The sequence below is a fragment of the Aythya fuligula genome, chromosome 2 (genome assembly GCF_009819795.1).
Source record: "Aythya fuligula isolate bAytFul2 chromosome 2, bAytFul2.pri, whole genome shotgun sequence".
In the NCBI taxonomy this organism is placed as follows: domain Eukaryota; kingdom Metazoa; phylum Chordata; class Aves; order Anseriformes; family Anatidae; genus Aythya; species Aythya fuligula.
Genome location: NC_045560.1, coordinates 106,745,185 through 106,763,052, shown reverse-complemented (window position 1 = coordinate 106,763,052; position 17,868 = coordinate 106,745,185). Strand labels below are relative to the sequence as shown.

General features: G+C 37.8%; 1 protein-coding gene across 10 annotated transcripts in view; it reads left to right on the top strand.

Moving 5' to 3' along the window:
• Positions 1–17,868, top strand: part of PTPRM (protein tyrosine phosphatase receptor type M) — a 465,329-nt gene that overhangs the window by 315,088 nt on the left and 132,373 nt on the right. The window lies entirely within an intron of this gene.

Genomic DNA, 17,868 nt, shown 5'->3' with positions numbered 1-17,868 from the left:
GGGTGATGAATGAGAAGGGTTCTTCTGTGAATTTAGCAAACACCTTTCAGAGGCTATTCACCTTTTCTCACTTTCCAGGTTCATGGAATATATGGTAGTTTTTGGTTTAGCAAAATATTGGAGATCTTGCTTAAATACAAAGAGAGATGCATTTAAGATTGTTTAATCTTGTTGGCTGGCCACCAGTGAAAATCAACTATCTAACAGATATGTGTCTTCTTTAAAGCTCAACTTTAAAATTCGTAGGAAAATTGAGGGTATTTTCATATGGTTACAGAAGATGGGGTGTTACTTGCATGAGACATACTATAGTACTAGTTTTCAGGTACATTTGGTGATTGAATGCTCTTCAAAGGAAAAAATCTCAGTAATGTTTTTATTTAAACATAATACTAAGTTTCCCTTGTTCCTTTTTTAGTAGCTCTTCATACTTTTTAAATAAACATTTTTTCAATAAATATGTTGAAAATCTTCAAACATTCATTTATGGAATTTATGGAAAAATTAGTATATGTTTTCTAAGTTGAAAACTTAGTAAGCAGAACCATACTTCAAATGAACTAAAGCAACTAAAATTTAAACCTCTTAGCTCAAATTTCCTGAGACATGAATATATTGAAACTGCTCATTTGCTTTGTAATTCATATTTCATACTACATTATTAGACACTCTATATATAGTGCATTTTTTTAAGCTGTTCTTTAAAGCACTGTATTAATGTGAAGGTCAGAAAAAATTCTCTCTTCCATAGATGCAGTATCTCAGAATTTGTTTCTGCTCCTGAGATGAAAAGACCATATTTTCCATGAAATAGGCCTTCAAGAAAACATTCAGTTGGGACCATTTAACCATTGTTTTGAAAATGTAAAACTAGTATAATATAGTAAGTCATAGAGAATGTTGTTGCCATAACAAGTAAACATATTTAAATTAATATTTTAATATGATTCATGTCTCAAGGCTAAGTCAAAAACAAAAATTGAAACAAACGAAACGTTAAATGAAGCACTGTTTCATTATTCAAAGAAATTGGAGTATACTTTTTTTTTTTCTTTTTTCACTGACAGTGGAAAATGTGTGAATTGAAATGTTTCTATAAGCTTTGGAAACAGGTTTTGTCCACAGTTTGCAATCATAGAGGCTGCTAATAGTGGTTGGAATAGTTGGTTGTTTTTTTTTAATTCAGTATAATCTTAGTGTCTTCAAAAGAAGACTTGTGTTTTTGTTAGTGTGATCCAAATGTATTAACTTTGTGGCTTGGGTACATTGACTCTTCTAAAAGAAATCGTGTGATATTGACTGTATATCGTTTTACTGGTTATCTGGAGAAAGAAGGAAAGTAAGAGCCCAAAAAGGAGCAGACAAGATCAGCCCACCATATGAGGAAACATTCTGGACCAAATTCTACACCTGTTTACTCAGCATGCAATTTCACTGAAATTGGTGGAGATCTTATATGAATGCAGAATTCATTCCAATTTTATTTTTAGCTGAGGAAGTTGGTATGGGTTATAAAATGATCTATATTTTGAGAAACATCATTTGAAGTGCTCTGCTATTGCTAATTTACCACTTCTATACTGAGTATCATATTCAAATTTACTGATTAGTCATTGTAAATGCAAGCTGTGACATCCATCCGAGCATCTATGCACTGAAATAGTTACTATTGTCTTGTGTGCTGCTTTCCTTATGTGCTGTGGGCTCCTTTTCCCTACTAGACTGCAATCTCTGCCACTTCAAGATCCATCCTAAATTAAAATTAAAAAAGAAAAACTTGGCAGATGCCTAGTGCTGCTGATGAATCATCAGAGGTGGACCTACAGCTGTGCATATTTGGCAGAGAATTATTTCCATTTTATCTTGTGTTTACTAGTTAGCCAGTCAAGAGACATTACAAAAAAAGAAGCTGAGTACTGCTATTAAGAATTATACTTCTTGTTAATGGGTTTAAGTGCCTCTGCCTGCGCCTTTCCTCCCACTTTTGCTTTCCTGGTGCATTTTTTACCTTTCACCTCAGTCAGGAAGCAGATTTGTTTTTTTTGTCTGGCCATAGTTAGTTCTTTATGAATTCTTTTGTTCTCAAGATTAGAGCAGATTTCATAGCACTCATTAACTCTGCAGCAGGTCTTTTGACTTCCTCGTAAATTCCAGGTGGGGAAAAAGAAGAATGGGGTCAATGTCATTAGTGACACTTGTAAGGACTGGTGTTCACAGTGGGGCAGCCAGCATTGCCATGACTCTACTTTCTCCCAACACCTCTTTGGATGGGCAAAACCCAAGTGACATTGGCCAGAGAAGGAAGAATACATTGGTAGTTTGTTGTGTAATTGTGGTAAATGAACTAGATGAGCCTGTTGGTGAAGTGAAAATAAAGCAGCGCCATGCTGATCAGTGATCATTATCTTTTATATTCAAGATTTTCATTTAGGCAAAGATTTAGATAGAGGCTCTGTCTGCTTTGGAGATCATTAATCATTATTAGTCAGGAGCTAATATAACTAAATTAATGCAAATTCAAGCATGAAGGCAAACAGAGTGTTTCTTCTCTCTGAATTAACTCAAGACACTGGCCTCTGATGGACAGTTTGGGGAATTCAACTTGCCCCAAATTCCAGGTCAGATATTACAGATTGCAACTGTTCATGTTGCTTTTGAGAAAAGGCTTCATTACCTTGCTATGAGTAGGATGTGTGCCCAATTAAAATGCAAACTTTTGAAGGTAGTTTTTGATGGTGTCCCTCAGTTTGAATCTGATATCAAAACGGTATGGTATGGTTATACTGAAATTAGCTACTTATGCAACAATGGTGCTGCACAGCAGTTAGGTGCATGATGTTATTCTATTTTTGTGCCTTATTACAAGTCATTTCAACCTGTGCTAAAGCAGGGAAATAGGAGACAATTATTACCAAGTATTCCTAGAAAATATTAATCATGTTGGGATCTTAATAGCATCAAATCTAGCTGATGTTGTCCCACCCAGCACTAATCATCTAGTTGGGTGACTTAGTACAGAGATGCATCACAGGTACATCTTCTACATGTATATAGAGATCTCAATCCAGAAGCTTAATACAACATGAAAATATTATTAAAATGGACTGTATACAACAACAGATCCTATTGCCTAATACTTTTAATATGACTCGGAGAGGACAGAATAGCTCCTGCAAGAAAATTAATTCTACAAACATTGCGCTTTTTTGTATAAGCAAAAATAAAAATATACTCTACTTTTCATGAGAATTTGATTGTTTGGGGTGCAGTTGAAATATACTTTTCTCCTGTATCTCACTTGAGCTCATGAGTCTGGGAAAATGTTCTCAGTTACCTCGGTGTCTCTTGCTTTGCCAGCAGATTTCCAGTGCTGGCTTCTGGATCTCTGTACAGAGATATAATCTGTGATTCATTTCTCCAGTCTGACTGGGGACGATGCAGTTGTCCTAGCACCTATGGCAGAAGGTTAGCAGATTTGCAAAATGACCCTAATAATCAGAGTCATAAGTTTTTCAGAAAATCAATGTTGTTTAAACTCTGAGCAGTGATTTCTGGATAATTCCAGGAAAGATGTGGTCATAGCATTTAAACTCATTACATATGAGTTTGAAAATACTGAGAGATGTTACAAACATTTCAGTATTCCCAACTGTAGCTGCCTCTGGAACTAGAATAAGTTCATCCATTTGCATCTTCCAGGTAGAGGAGAGCTCTGAACAGAAAAATGTGAATGCTTTTGAACTGCCTGATGTGTTTGATCTGTTAGACGAAGCCTATGATCTCTTCTGGATCTTTAAATATGCATAGTTACATAGACTTGTATCACAGAATCATGTAACCCAAAATAAATGTGGATTTCTGTAATTGTCCTGTATGCTAGACTTAAATCATTTGGGGATGACCCATGAGTTTTGTTGCATCTGGTAAAGTCTATAATGCCAATATGCAGTGCCCAAAATAGCAAGGAAAGAGTTTTACTAAATCGGCATAGCTGAAAAATACATTAGTGGGCCCTGTGCCATGTGCTTTGACTATGGGGGTACAATATCTAGCTTTCATGCAGAGATACTCAGCAATCTCAGAATTAAAATAGTATTTTTAATTAAAATACATCACATTATTTTTAAAAATAGATGTCTGAACTCATTATTTCTTACACTGATTCCTTGTTCCTTCTGATCCTTTTGGATGTGATTGTATTGCTGTATAGCCAAGGCTTATGTTCACATTTCTCCATAGCAAAATGTATAAATAATCCTTAACACTCAGACCACCAGTAAGTAAATCCTTTTTTTTTTTATTATCTCTTTCTGAAGTTTTTTGAGCCCCTCAGGACAATGATCTGACTACATGAAATAGCTTTCCTGAGCTGTGCCAGAGATCAGATTAGCAAAGGTATTCACACAGAGGAATAGCTCTGCTTCAGTTGCCCTTTTGTGGGCATATTTAGATGCTCACTCCAAGTTACTGTTCCAGCACCTACAAGTAGGAAACCCATAGTCACTTCTGAAGTTACCCAGACTTCTCAAAACCGCATTAGCCCAGAGGTGTTGAGTGAGAAACCATAGCCTGTAATGTGCTGCAAATGTGGATTTTTCAAAATAAATGAGTACTAAAGAGAGAGTGAGGTGAAGTATCAGAAGTGATTAATTGCTATGCTGGTCACACAATCACATTCAGTTACTGTCCTTGTTCCCTCAGTGTCAAGCAGTAAATTTGCAGATGAGCTAAGGGTTTGGAGACTGTTCTGTCCTTAAAGGGGCAGTGTAATTTTCAGTTTACACTGCTATTTTTTTGGAAGTTATAAGACATTTAGCATGGAGACCAATATGGCTGTAGGAAAAATAAACACTTATGTAGTCTAGAGATGTCTTGGTTTAATAAAAGGTTTGTCTTGCTTTTCTAAACTAATACATAGGGATTTGAATTGAATGCTGAGAATTTTTTAAGAAATTGCGGATTCCATATACTCTGTGTAGGATAAGCCGGAAAGCCTGTCTTTATTATACAGAAAGCTGAGATATAATACGTACATTCTGGAGGGGAGGAGAGGGTAGGGACAGGTATGTGTATTAAAGAAGCTACCCTCTGTATTTGTGCATTTGTATTGCTGTTCCATATTGAGTCGTGTTCAGTTACTGCGACCTGTTTACCAGGGTGGATCATTCTCTCTGTAAAATCTTGGGTTGAATTAATCCTCAATTAGCCTGTTGGCATTGTTTATAGTTTGCTAAAAATTTGGTTCCCAAGTCTGTCATGCTTTCTGTCAACAGCAATCATTCTAGTTACTGAGATTTTACTGTTATCTTCCATCATTGTTGAAATAGACATTAAAAGAGGGTATAAGATGAATCATTTTCATTCACTTTGTTTAAGGCTAAAATAGAATCTTCTCTCAGGAAAAAGGTGTGATTCATGCCTTTTTAGCTCTGAAATTGCATTTCTATATACATTGATAGCTAGACACTGACTTCAGATTCTTTCATTTTATCCAAATGGAAAGTAGAGTTTTTCACTGTTTTAGTGTTAGTAGTTATTGTACAAGATGGGTAATGACATTGAAAACTTACTCTCTCTAAACCTAAACCTGCCATTACACGTTGTATGAATATAAAAGCATTAACAGTAAAGAAGATAAACTGCATATTAAAACCAAAACTCACATCGTAATTTATGTTGCTAAAGGCCTTTATTTTTTCTTCAGGTTAGGTAAATTGAGGTGTTAGTTTTCAAAGTGGTTTAATGAAACACTGAAATGAGCAGCAGCAGATGACTGCAAAAGGTAGGACTACAAGGAACAAGGTTAATGTTACTTTGCATCTATCCTGGACTCGAGGAGGACCAACAGCAGAGAAATGCTTAAAGAAAAAGGGATAGAAAAAATCATTTGGTGAATCTAGCCTAAGACTTCTTTGCTCCAGTATAGCACAGACTTAATCACTTCTGCAATAGAGATAAGAACAACTATAACAAGGTGTTTGTGTCTGTTGAATGATGTCAGCACAGGGCACGGAGGTGTTATAGTCATTAGTGTTGCAATAACTTCTACCGAGTTATTGTATTTTTGTTTGAGCTTCTAATCTGTAGTCTTTTATCTAACCCCTGAATCCCATGGGAGATTCTTCAGCTGAACTACCTTTTTTGACCCTCCTTGCAAGGAATGTGGCCAGATTAATGATAATCCATCTCCAGGTCACAAGTGTCAATGTTCTCAATTTTGCAATGAAACTGTTCTCATCTTGGCTCCCGTTCCTTCTTTTCCTCTCCGTTTGCTTCCTTACCTACAATATTCCATGAGCTCCTTTAAAGTCTACATTTCCAGTTCCCTGATGTAGAGAACATTGGCTATGTTCTTTCCACAGTGTCTAGCAGACCAAAAACATCTTTAATTTCCAAATTGTCTTTATGTCATTTTTCCTGGTCATTGTTTTTCTGCAATGATGTGCCTAACTCTGACATGAGAGAATAAGAAACCATGCCTCAAGTAGTTTCTTGTGTCGCTTCTGGTCACTCTGGCCTTTTGCCTCTGCCTCCATTTGTGAGAGCCTGTGCAGGGATTCTGTCTGATTAGGGTCCTTCCTAACTTCAAAACAATAGCCCACATGCGAAGTGTAGATAACGAGATTGCATCATCTGTGAATTTGGGACTCACAGAAACAAAGCAGAAAAGGAAACAGAGGGAGCAGGCTGTGCTGTGTGCTTGCAAATCCAGCAAAGCCTGGCATTTCATCAGTTCCAGACACCCTGTTACAAAACAAAATATTTTTTAAAGACTTATCATAGGTATTAGAATCAAAGCTCTATTTCATTTACAAGTGTGCTAGAAAGGTTTTATTATTATTACTACTATTATTATTAGACTGTAGCTTTTAGTGTGTGCTCTAGAGAGAAAATTGTAGGACTGTCAGAAAAGTCTTGCATAATTGTGGTTAGTTCCTGTGCCAACCTAACGGCAGCGGTGATCCAAGTAAAACAAGGTGGTAGCTGGAGCAGAGCAGGGCTTGGTAGGGCTTGTGCCAGCAACTACCTGCTCCTTTAGAATACTGAGCTGACGAAACATAAAGAAGCACATTTATTTTTCGTTTTAGCAGCAGAAGCTCAGAACCACTTCTGCTGAGGTTTCTCACACAAATGATGAATCTCAGATCCGTTGGTGAGACACTGAACCACATGGCTGGGTGATATCTAGATTATACTCAGTGCACCTGCAGAGTGAGCTTGCTTCTCTCCTTGCTCATTCTCTAATTCCTCTGATCATAAGACATGAATTTGAGACGCAAATTTGCCAGAGACATGAGCCAGCAGTGTGCCCAGGTGGCAAAGAAGACTAGAGTATTTGTGCTACTCGGCATCTCCCCATGCAAAGTGGCAGTGTGCTTTCCTCCTGTGTGGTGATGTCAGTAGCCAGAAGTACATCTTCCAGTATGGATTTGTCCAACATGTTTGTTCAGTTATAATAATGGATGCATATTGGCTGCAGCAAGCTACGGTTAGGGTAGGCTAGACAGGCTTTTACTTAGCTTAAAAATGTGCATTGGGTTATGTTTTAGGTGTAAAGGAATTTATGTTGCAGTTTATGGTCATATTTGTCAATTGCCCATGGAAGGGTCACTTCAAAGCAACTAAAGTTCATGATTTATAGTATATTTTCAAAAGCTGATGAAATACCGAATGCTTGGTATTTATTTTAATAGCTACATTATATACTGAATGCTTTGTACATATTTTAAGGTGAGATTGTCACGTTTATGATACCTCACAGAATAGGATCCTGATCCTGGCAGTAGAACTTTAAGTATTGAGAACAAGTTACTGACTCTGTATGTCCAGACCTACTGCAGGTTCCCAGCAGGAACGTGATGTGCTTTTTGCTGAATAGGGTACTACATTTTCAGCTGTCTTTTGCTGGAACTCAAAGCACTGTAAACCTCTTTGAAGCTGGAATACTGGACATTCATAGGATTTTCTTCTCCGGTTCTCTGTCCACAATGGATTTCATTTCACATGCTCTTTAGATCCTACTTCCATTGTTTTCCTTCCAGCTTATTCTCATTTTTTCTTTAATTATTCTACTGATCATTTTCTTTTCCATCTCTTTTTTTTTTTTTTTTTGTAATTGCATTTATTTGTGATATTTACTAAAGGGCTATTGCTTAGATAGAATTGCAGAATCACAGAATGCTTTGGGTTGGAACATAGTTGACCTTAAATATCACACTATTCCAATCCCCCTTTGTGACAGAAACACCTTCAGTATACCAGGTTTCTCAAAACCCCATCCAACCTGGCCTTAAATATTTCCAGGGGAGCAATATCCGCAAGTTCTCTGGGCAACCTTTGCCAGTGCCTCACCTCCCTCATAGTAAAGAATTTCTTCCAAATATCTAATCTGAATCTCCTTAGCTCCTTAACGGCTTAGTTTAAAACCATTATCTCTTTGTCCTATTGCTACACCCCCTGACAAAGAGTCCCTCTCCATCATTCCTGTAGGCCCCCTTCAGGTACTGGAAAGCTGCTATAAGGTCTGCCTGGAGCCTTCTCTTCTCCAGGCTGAACAACCCCAACTCCTTCAGCCTGTCTTCATAGAAGAGATGCTCCAGCCCCTTGCTCTCGTGGCCCTCCTCTTGACAATAGGTCCATGTCCCTCTTGTGCTGGAGGGCCCAGAGTTGAACACAGCACTCCAGGTGGGGTCTCGTGACACAATCACCTCCATTGACATGCTGGCCACGCTGCTTTTGATGCAGCCCAGGATATGGTTGTCTTTCTGGGTTGCAAGCACACACTGTTGGCTCATGATGAGCTTTTTGTCAAACAGCACCCCCAGGTCCTTCTCCTCAGGGTTGCTTTCAATCTATACTCTACCCAGCCTGTATTTGTGCTTGGGATTGCCCCATCCCAGTTGCAGGATGTTGCACTTGATCTTGTTGAACTTCACAAGATTCAGACAGAACCACCTCTTGAGCCTGCCCAGGTCCCTCTGGATGGCATTCCTCCTCTCCTGTGTGTTGACCACACCACACAGCTTGATGTCAGCAAACTTGCTGAGGGTGCACTCAATTTCACTGTCCATGTAACCAGCAAAGATGTTAAACAGTTGCATGCCCCTGACCCCTGAGGAGCGCCACTTGTTATCGATCGCCACTTGGACATTGAGTCATTGACTGCAACTCCTTGAGTGCCACCATACTGCCAATTCCTTACCCACTGAGTGGTCCATCCATCAAACTGATCTCTCTCCAATTTAGAGACAAGGATATCATGAGGGACAACGTCAAATGCTTTGCATAAGTCCAGGTAGATGATGGCAGTTGCTCTTCCCCTATCCACCAATACCGTAACCCCACCATAAAAGGCCACCAGATTTGTCAGGCCCAGTGCGGCCTTAGCAAAGCCATATTGGTTGTCACCAATCACCTAAGGAGGTGATAATAAGGATTAATAAATAAGGATTTTCCATGTCCCTTAGCATAGTTTTCTGGAGGTGTTCAACACCATGTTGGAAGAAGTCCTGGGACTAGATCAGGAAGAACCTGATCTAGTGGGTAGCACCCCTGCCCATGACAGGGGAATTGGAACTGGATGATCTTTAAGGTCCCTTGCAACCCAAGCCATGTTATGATTTCATGATTCTATGATGTATCTCATCAGGTTCCATGGACTAGTGCTTCTATATGTTTCTTAAGTAAACCTGAACCTGATTTTCTCCTACAGTGGGTTCATCATTCTTTCAGTCCCTGCCTTCTGGGGCCCAGACTATGTGGCTAGATCTCTTGCTGGTGAAGGCTGAGGCACAAAAGTCATTGAGTACCTCAGCCTTCTCCATCTCCCAGGTGACCACGTCTCCTATTTTCATTGGGAGAGGACCCAGTTGCCCTTATCTTCCTTTTATCACAGATGTACAAATAGACTTAGATAGACCTAGTCTGTGGAAACATGGAACACGATAAAATTAAAGAAAGACTTAAGTTCATTGTCTAAATGAGTACTTTCTGTGTTGAATATCATTTTTTTATTTTCGTGGGAAAATAGCTGTTTTTATTTTATCATTTTTATTTCTTATATAAAATGTATTTTGCTAGGGCTTTAAAAAATATTCACATCCAGGTTGAAATTTAGTGTGCAATATTTTACATTCAAAAAGAAAAATTGTATCTTAAGTGATTAAAAATGATGTCACCATAGAAATTCCAATATAATATTAATTATAGGAAGTATACTTGAACACCCACAGTACTGTGTATTTACTTATGTCAAAACAAGATAATGCTTACTGTATTAAGAATAGCTTTTCATTTTATGATTGCCTGTTGTTTTTTGAATCATAACCTTCACTTGTTTCTTTAATTTAGGAGAAAAAGCTATTAAACATAGAGACTTCCTGAAAGCGTGTGCTGCATGAAAGCTTTAATTAAATCTACAAGTAAAGCTTTAAAAGAACAAGATTCAAATTAATTGCAACAAGGACCATGCATTTATTTCTGTGACAGGCCTTCGCGCGTTAGAGAAAAGGCAATCTGTGTACCCTTATCTGAATTAGTAAACTCAATATCACTTTTCATTACCATGGTAGGTCATTGCCATGCGTCTTCAGTGTGACACTGTTTACATGTTAATGACCTCACAAATAGAGCCTGTTCCAAACAGTTTGCAGTAGTAGAAAGTTGTAAATCCATGCAGTGGAATAAACTGTCCTCAGCTTTCTGCATCATTGCGTCTTGCGAGTTCCCCTCTAGACTGAGTTTCATAATTAGGCAGCAGTATAATTAAGGCAAATTCAGTAAATGCAAATAGGGCAAAAGGATTTATAGCTGATTATGGCTGTTATAGCATACCTGAAATAAATTAATTTCTAAGCTTTGTTATTAGCTGACTTCAATGACATGGAATTTAGAAGTAGAAAGTATTGTTCACAAAAAGTGTTTATAGCTAAACTCAGCGAGTGGTAGTCCAGGCAGATATATTTAGATTTACTAAGTGCTCAAATATACCCATGGAAAGATTCAGTAGAACATATTGCTTTAGTTGTTGGTGTATGATTGCTTTTGAATTAGATGAGATTTTTAAGATCATAAATATATTTTTCTCCCACTGTATAATGTAATGAAATCAGCATGCTCCCTCAAATCATATCCTTAAAGAAAATGTCATATTTACATCTGGTAATTTGACTAGATATTGGAAAGCTTCACTGCTTCAAAATCTTGGAATGCTAAAACAGACATCAAATGGGTAAAACAAACTGAGCATAACCACTTAAATTTGACAGCCTAAAATATCTAAAACAAGTACCATTCTGTGGTATCTTGCTATGTGAATTCAAATGCTGAGTGCCCTCAATTTCTATGGACTTCAGCAGAATCTTGCAGAATCTTGTCCAACATTTGGATGTCTCAGCCTTGCCTTAACAAAAAGCCTATTTCTCACTAGTCATATGCAGCATATATGGGGTATTGCAAGACTGGTTCTGCCTGCAACAACCTTGGAAGTTGCTTTGCAGACAGAGAGTAATGGTTTCTACTTTAGTTGCTCACCTAATATGCAAAGCAAGTTTAATTATATGCTGTCCAACCCTCTCTGCTATATATTTTTCCACTTGCTGGTTCTGGATGAAATACGTACTTTCTACGTGCAAAGGTTACTAGTAAGTGTACACTGCCCCTGGAAGCATTTATGGCTAATTTTGCCCTAAGCATGCATAATGCAGCTAACTACTAATTAAAGGTTAAAGAATGGGGATCCATCTTTTTGCTGCCTGATGAATAGAGGTATGTGTTCTGCATGTGGTCAGGTGCGTATTCTGTTCTCAATTGGACAGAATTACTAGGATGCTGCAAAATCAAACTATATCAGACTACAATTTGAGAGACTCCACATTTTTTTCACAGCACAACAAAGGACTAATAAATCACTGTCTTGTGTTGTGTAATGAATTAGCTGTTTTATTGCATTTCATATAAATATGTAATGCTGCAAGGCATGCGTGGGTAGAATGTAGTCCTGATTTCCTAAGGGACTTTTTTTTTTCACCCTACATACTGACCTTAAAAAGTTATCTGTGGACAGGTTGTATGTTTTGCTACTAAAGACAAAGGGGCAAGACAATAAAGCCACCACCAGTATTATAGCCCTTTCTCAGGTCCTACTAATAGCCGATTAAAGCAGGTTTTGATCCCTTCTAAATATTGCCATGACTGCTGCCATGCAGTATAAGAGAAAGAATAGTGATAGAACTACAGTGGCAGATAAAAAATGTCTGTATTCATAGTGCTACAGTTAACACAGAATTTCCAGACAGTTTGTGATCTTAATACTTCGGCAAAACCTTCCTTCCAGAATGAACTAAAACTTAGTGGTCCTTTGAAATCATTTGTTCAGAAATCCTGGTGTTTACTTCTTTTCTGTAGGCTGCTTCCTACCATAAAAATCTAATAACAATTGCTTTTTAAATAAGTTTCCAAATAGATTATGAAAAAAGCATTAGGCTAGGAAGCAAGAAGTCTGTTTTTTGCCAGTAGCCTGGTGATGAGAGCTCTTAAATCTATGTGTGCCATGTTCTGCACATTTATTCATTTTTGATTGCTATTAACAGCTGCAAAGGAGGGATATGAGGACTACTGGAGGTCTAATATCAGAGGGGTAGAGTTCATGCTTCCTTTGCCACCACTTGGATTTGAGAGAAAAAATACCTTTGTTCCTAAATAGAAAGCCAGCGCTGCCTGAAAATGTATGTCATTGGAACATTAGTACCTGAAAATCGGTGATGTAATTTTTATCACCTAAGACAGGATTAGTCGCATATACTTGCAGAACAAAGATTCTCATATGAGTAGCCTTAGCAAAAGCACCAGGAGAGGTGTAAAGTCTTTCCTCTGATACTATCTGCTTTGATACTTCAGTGGCTGTAGAGCTGCCCCCTTTCCCACCCTAAGAGTAATCAGCACGTGAGCTTTACTGTTTCAACCCTTGTCCATGTGGATTACACTTTGGACAATAAATTACCATTATTTAAAGCACAGGAACTACAGTGGTAGATTCTTCGGATAAAGCTTTGACAACACTACAACAGAATAATACAATAATTAAGCATCTCATGATTTTCAGAAAAGCATAAATAAAATAAGTTAGCACACTGTACCACTTAGAGTATAATCATTTGCTTTCTGATTAGAAGTCAGATAGCCATAGGGTGACAATAAGATGGAAAAGGTCGTATGATTAAATTAGCTGCGTTCACGCAGGCATTACTTACAAAGGTTTTTTTGCTATGATTAAAGAAGACCAAAAGTAAGTCAAGCAAATAAGATCAAGTTAGTGACCCTCGGAAAGGGAAATTAACCTCAACAATAAATAAAAGGTTACTGCCCACTACAAGCACTCCAAGATATGCTACTCTTGGTTAATCACATCTTTCACATTCACCTATGGACTCTGTGTGTGACTGCCATTCTGACTATTTACAGAGGGTTGCACATCTTTAATACAGACTCCAAATATTAAAACTTATTTTCTCTTTCCTTTTAACTCATGCTACTTTTTAGTTAACACAAGAAATGACTACTGCAGTCCTAGTGCTCATCCCATTAATATCCTATCAAATTTGTCACGGTTTTTGTATTTTGTTGTAAACATTCATCTGAGTAATTCTACAATTCTGCATCACTTAATCTCCTGTAGGTGTTTCCAATCTCTACATTATTGTCTCATGGGTTAAAAATATTAACAGTTTGAGATTCTTGTCACGTGATTCTCCCTTTTTAATGTTTATTTTTCCTTTTGTGCAGATTCTTGGGAGCCTAGTCGTCTTTGTGTGTCTTGACAGAGTCAGAGTCCAATGAAAATCTGCACTAAGTTCATAGTGCAGGATTTTCATAATATATCTCTTGCATTTGAAGCATGGAGAATCTAGACTATCTTAGCCAAATCACTTTGTTTTCTCAGAGGCTTTTCTTGGAGGAAGTGCAGTGGTCCAGAAAGTTGTAAAACATTGTAAAAAATCACTCGATATTATTTTGGGACCTGCGCATTTGCTGTGAATGAAAAACTGCTCTGTTTTTCATTCTCTGGGATCCAAGAAATGCATATAACTTCAATTAACTAACCAGGAAGGAAAACACAGCAGGCAAGATTACTGTCCTGGTTCAGGATTGCTGATTAGTCTCTAAAAATTCGACATTAAATTGGCCTGTCTTCATCTTCCCTGTATCTCATTAGCTTCCACTGTGCCTGTGATCTAGGATTTTCTTGTTGTGGTCTCCTCTGTAAATATTCATGCAGATCTGTCAGGGACAAAAAGGATCTCCATGCATAGTAGCCATTGGCTGTCATTTTAGTAACTTTTATGTGCTTGCTTTCAATTTGGCGTTGAGAAATGTCTGCTTTGCAAATGTTAAGTGGGCCATGGCAGAATTGCTTTGCCTTTCTGAGGAAAGCTAGCGATATGGTGTTTCATTTTTTGTTGCATATTTTGCTGTCGGATACTTACCAGATAGTAGATCAGACAGACTAGGCTGCATATTTAAGAGAGATGCATAGTTACAAGAAAATAAGAAGTAGAAGATTATTCAGGATTTGTACATTTTGGAGGGGCATCATCCACTCAAGATTGAATAATCCCTGAGAAATTGGATTCAGATAAATAAACCTGTATCACTTGCTACTTTGTCATTTTCAACCAACAAAATGTTAATGCCATGGTTCCTCCTGCTCTCTGCAAGCTGTTGCTTTATTGCGTTACATCCTACAGTGATAGTCACCTTTAAAGAAAAAATCTTATCTTTTCACGTGGGTCCAAGGTCAGTAAGAAGGAGAATACTAGTTGTATCATGTGCATGCAAGTCATTGCTCAGGAATGAAACATTATAGGAGAGACGGAATAGATCAGCAAGTGTCCTGAAAGTTCAGATACGGTTAGTTTGCCCTTGCTTTAGCTAGTGAGCGTGATTTGACAGGTGTACTTTGTAGTTTCTTCCTTCTGGAGCATGTGATCATGCTTTGATAGCAACCCTTAATCTATTATTAATGCAGTTGTATGTAGATCAAAACTAAAGATCCTTAGTCACATCAGAAAGTAATGTAAGTCTATTTTTATACCATTTGAGGATGTATCTGAACTGAAGGAAATCAAATGCTGGAGTACTAGTGTCAGGTATTTCTGTTCCTCTGTGCAAGCTGTAATATTAATCTCTGAAGGTGTGCATATACATGTGCACTGCACAGTAAACCTCTTTTTTTTTTTTTTTTTTTTTTTTTTTTCCACCAAGAACTAGTAAATAAATGCCTCCTTTGAGTCTTTCCCATTTGTTGATTTTGAGCTGTGGCTTTTTTACAAGCTTTGAAGAGTAAAATTTGAGACTTATTTGGGTGCAGTCTCACTAAGTATCTAAGTGCTAGCATTTTGATAATAACACTTAGACACCAGCTTTCAAAATTAAAGGGGTTAGTTTAGTTCTGCAACTTTCTCTAATAGCATCATTATTGCAGGTTAATGTAGAAGTAATGCGGTTTGGGTTATGTTCACTTTCCCATTCTGAAAGGAGATTTTTGTGGGTTTAAGCCAATGTGACATGCTATAAGATTTTACTGCAGAAGGGCACTTGGCCTGCTATTGAGCTCATCTTGGAAAAGGCTTTCCCTTTTCTTTTATTCATACTCCTTTTAGCTCAGGTAATATCTGCAGGTATGATCATTAAAAAATGAGCTGTTCAGCTCTTCACATTGCTGAAAATTTGGAAGCCCATGCTGGGGTACTTCAGGGATTTTAATTCTGCGTGTTACAAGTCTCAAGACATAAGGTATTTACAGTTTACCAGCTTTGTTGCAAAGACACCTGAAGCAGCATGTAAGCATTGACAGTAAAACATGAGACAAATGGCTGTGAACAGGTAAGAGCCAACGGACCATATCATGGCAGTGACATTTTGCTGTCTTCCTGGAAGGCCAGTGTGTCCTCAGCCACCAGATCCCTCCTACAAGAACTCCATTGGCCAAAGTGTACATTGCCATACATCCTGTTTTTTTGAGTTTAACTTGTATCTGCAGCCTACACCAGGTTGTCAAGGCCCCCGGGCTCTGGGATGACCTCTTTCAGTTTCACCTGAGAGTCAGGATGAAGTCAGGTCATGCACCTGGTTGCTGGAGCTAATGAGCACTGCTGGGTTTCTTAGTTTAGCCAAGTGCTGAGAGACTGCTCTATGCTTTATCAAGGGCTGAATGTGCCCCAAAAGGGAACAGCTTAGGGAAATAACTGTCCCAGGAGGCAAAGCAGAGAAAAAAAAAAAAAAAAGTATATATATATATATACTTTTTTTTAAAGTAGATATATATATATATCTGTGGTAGTTCTTTCAGTAGAAGGAAAAGCATTGAAAATCCACAGCTGACAGTGCCTCAGATGCTGGCAGACTTCCCTCACAGCACAACACCCACAAGTATCCATTTTACAGGGGATATAATTAGCTAGTAGCACATGGACTGTAATTTTTGGTGATACAGTAGTAAAGGTATGCTGTGTAAGGAAAAGTAACCGGGATCCTTATCCTCTCTGGCATGATAACCCACCCACCTTCTCACAAATCCTCACAAAGGCACTAACTCTTCTAATACATCTGAAGTGGAGAGGGGTACAGCAAGAACCTGCAACATGTTGTGGCTTGCCATAAGTTCCTCTTTTTTCCTATGACAGAAAGCTTTGAAGAGGTCCCCAGAAGCTTCAGGAGGGTGCAGATTTGAAGTTGCAGCTCTTGGTGTTTTAGTCTATAAAAAAATGCAACAAGACATTTTGTTATTACATTCTGCTTTTGCAAATCTAAGGGTGTGGGACAGGCTGTTGTGGTCCCTTCACCGTCTAGTCAGCCACACTGCAAGACAGGGTCATATCTTTTATTTTATTTCAAAAACTGGAAAGTTTCCTGCAGTAGCTAATTTACCAGTGAAATATAGATATTTAAACATGTCAGCTGCATTTTTTTTTCTTCCTATATGCATCTTGGAGTTTTACAGATGGCAGTTTTACACTTATATCTAATAGCGATTAAAATTTTCCTGTGCCTTATTTCTTTTGAATGTCTCTTTACCAAGCCTGTCAGCTTTTCATTTCTGAAGCTAAAAATAAATGTTTATACAGAAATCAGAAGAGATTGAAATTATGGGTTGATTCACAAATAGAAAAAAGAAATTACACAGCTTTCATTAATTATTCCATGGATACTTTTGCTTGTGGGAGTGGTATATTGAGCATCTATTTTTTTTCAATCCTGAAGAAAGTTAAGTAGCTGAGAACATGGGATTAAAGAGAAAGAAGCCAAAGTTGCACGTTGCATTTAATCATAAGAAATATCACTCTCTGTATTACACTGAAAGAGGGATCACATATCCACAGCTGGAATTTTTGCTACCCTTCATTGTAGCAGCAGCAGCTGCCATTTTTCTATTCCATACCATTAAACCAACCCATAATTTTGCAGCAAGTTCTGCCAGAAATGTGCATGTGAATACTGATATTCTGTAGTCAACCAGGCCTCTAAATCTTTGTGTATTTCTGGACGGCATGCAGAATGTAAAAGGAAATGGCATTTTCATGTCGATGTAGAACAGTAACAGTACAAAGTCATGTTCTGGTGACATTTTCAGGTGGCAAATGAGTTAATGAGGAGTAAGAAAGATGAGTAGTTCCCAAGTAAATAACAGCACAGCCATAAGGAAAGCAAAAAGCACTGTATTTTAGTCCTTTCAGTGATTCTACTGTTGAAGATGTTCGTTTTCAGAAAACGTCTTTTTCATATCATTATTTAGTTACACATGACAATAAGGTTAAAAGTGTGATAGATGAATCAGCTTCTGGAAGTTAAGTTGATGTAGCAGTATAAAAG